Raw genomic sequence first — 2,812 nt, forward strand, 5'->3', positions numbered from 1 at the left:
CTACCAGTGTCTTCTCTAACACATAACCAACAAACTGTTTCTGAGACAAAAAACGTGGGAGATTCCATACAATTTAGATTTTCATCAGCAAGTCTCACATCGGGGACACCTGTTTTACTGAAAAAGATGCAAATTTTGTTCACTTTGGTAAATTTCCTTTTATTTCCTGTTGTGTCTCCTGGACAGGAATCGAAGGGGAGACTTCCTAGCATGGTACAGGCAGCAAAAAATATCCAGATAGCGATTGTAATATTCCCTACTCTAGAAGAAAAAGAAAATGGAAATTCTGCTATTCCACTTTCTCCCCCTCCTCTTTAACTTTTGGGCACTCTTTTTTTTTGAAGGGGGTGCCTAGTTTTGATAGGTACCCGTTCCCATATCTGCTCAGATTGGGCCTCTCCCCTCTTTACCCACAGCCTTCTGGGATAGGTTACAGGTCTCAGATGGCTGCCAGTCAATTCACAAAGTTCAGTGTGGCTCATGCATGCGCAGTGGGAAGCAGGCTGTGAAACCACAAGAAGTCACAGCAGCTGCCCACAATAGACATGGCGGCACCTGGGACCTGAAGACCGTCAAAGAACCAGCCTGGGTGAGGACAGAGCTGGATCTCTGGACAGGTCCTGTTATTACGGGAGCAGTGCAGGAGCGGGTTGCCGTTTAAAAATGGCGCCTGCATTTTAAACCTGTGCGCACTCCTTGGGAGCGCGCGGCTCCGCGATCCAGTGCCCACTGTGTCCTCCAGGCACGGATTGCTGTACGGGACCTCTGTGTGAGGTCCGATCATGTGATCACTGATTGGCCAATCAGCGATCACATGAATAGTAGTAAGCAAGATGTCACTTCTGACATCATTGCTTACTACGTGTGAAATCTGTGAATGATCACAGAGGTCACATGGTACAAGGCCATTTACAACAGCCTTGTACCATGTGGCAAGCTGTGACCAATCACAGCTCTCACAGCATTTCTCAATGGCTGCAAGAATGCAGCCAGAGAGGAGGAGAAATGATTGCTTTTACTGCTTTTATGGGTGTAAAAGCAATCTGTGTAAAAAAAAAAAATATCTTCATCACCCCCACAAATAGTACAGTGTCACTATGGTGACACTGTACTGCGAGGGTGACAGTATGTTAAAAAAACAAAAGAACAAAACATAAATAATAATATAAAAAAATAAAATAAAACTTTTAAAAAATTTTTTTAAAAATTATCAATTTTGGTTTTAAACTAATTTGGGTTAATTTTTTTTTACTAAAAAGATAGATGAATACATTTTGTCCAAGATTTAAGAAGAAAGATTATTTATTTGCAAAATGTTATAAGAAAAACACTTTTTTTCAAATTTTTGGGTCTTTTACATTTATATAGCAAAAAAAAATCCCAGCGGTGAATAAATGCCACCAAAATAAATTTTTTATGTGTCTCAAAAAAATTCATATGGGTACAGTGTTGCATGACCGCACAATTGTCATTCAAAGTGCGACAGTGCTGAAAGCTGAAAATTGGCCTGAGCAGGAAGGGGGTAAAAGTGTCCGGACTGGAAGTGGTTAAAGCAAACCTGTCACTTTAGGGGTAAGGTTCAGTGTTAAGGGAGAGGGTAGGAGAGAATTCCACTGGAAAGATCTAAACAAGTATAGTAGACTACAGGGGCGGTCTGACCATTTGGAAACTCAGGCACTGCCCGAGAGCCCGGGGTCAGTAGGTGGCCCCATGAGATGCCCCTGGTACCTTTTTCATAGGCTTTTTTGAGTTTGGGCAAAGACACAGGGGCCCCATGATTCCCTATTGCCCGGGGGCCCCATGAGTTGTCAGTCCGCCCCTGGAAGACTAACTAAAAAAATGTGAGTTTTATTCCAGATAAGTAAGATTTTGGATGCATGTACTCACATCTGAAAGGTTGCAAAAAGCCCTCCTTGGAAGTCTAGCTCTGATATAGCGTTTGTGGAAATATGTCTCCATGTAGATATGGTGGCGGGTCGCTCTCATTGCTCTTGGGGGAATTCTGGATGATCCTAAACCTGACTGTATTAGGAACCTGGTGAGAGACTACAGCTTTAAAGAGAAGAGATGTAGTCCGCAGGGATGCCCATAGTGAAAGAAGAGGCGTTCTCATCAGAGGATACGTATTTACACTAGCGATTGGGGGGGGGGGTAAAACCAAATGACTGAGCCACAGCTCCCTCTTTATGCTGCAAAGGCAGCGCCCAGGGGTGTACACATTATCCCTGCCATCATGTTCAATGGGCGGTACCACCCGCTAACTGCTACCAATTCTACTGACTGAGAGTGCCCCATAATCACCCTGCAACTGCGTGCAATGCAGGATTTACAGGGTTAAGGTTCCCTGCAGGGCGATCCTGAACGCAAGTGTAAACGAGGCTTTGAGCTGCCCATAAATGACATTCTGCCTGAAAAAATCTTGTGAATTCCTCCATCCACACAAGCGAGCCTTGCTGAGACATTGTATTGTGACAGTGGGGACTCTACAGCTGTCAGAATGCACTGATCAGTGGCTGTAGCTGCTGATCGACAAAAGTCTTCCATTACTCCCGTTTAACAGATACATCTCTGTCGAACAAGGACAGTCATACACAGGGACAGAATGACAACTCATGGGGCCCCTGGGCAATAGGGGATCATGGGGCCCCTGTGTCCTCACCTACACTCAAATCACATCCAAAAAAGCCTATGAAAGGTACCAGGGACATCTCATGAGGCCCCCTACTGACCCCTGGGCCCTCGGGCAGTGCCCGAGTTCCCCAATGGTCAGTCCGCCCCTGGTCATACATGGATCAAAGTTCGGCCAGGTCCC

This window comes from Staurois parvus, unplaced genomic scaffold (assembly GCF_062004578.1).
Source record: "Staurois parvus isolate SC_StPar_1 unplaced genomic scaffold, SC_StPar_1.0 ptg000796l, whole genome shotgun sequence".
Classification (NCBI taxonomy): Eukaryota; Metazoa; Chordata; class Amphibia; order Anura; family Ranidae; genus Staurois; species Staurois parvus.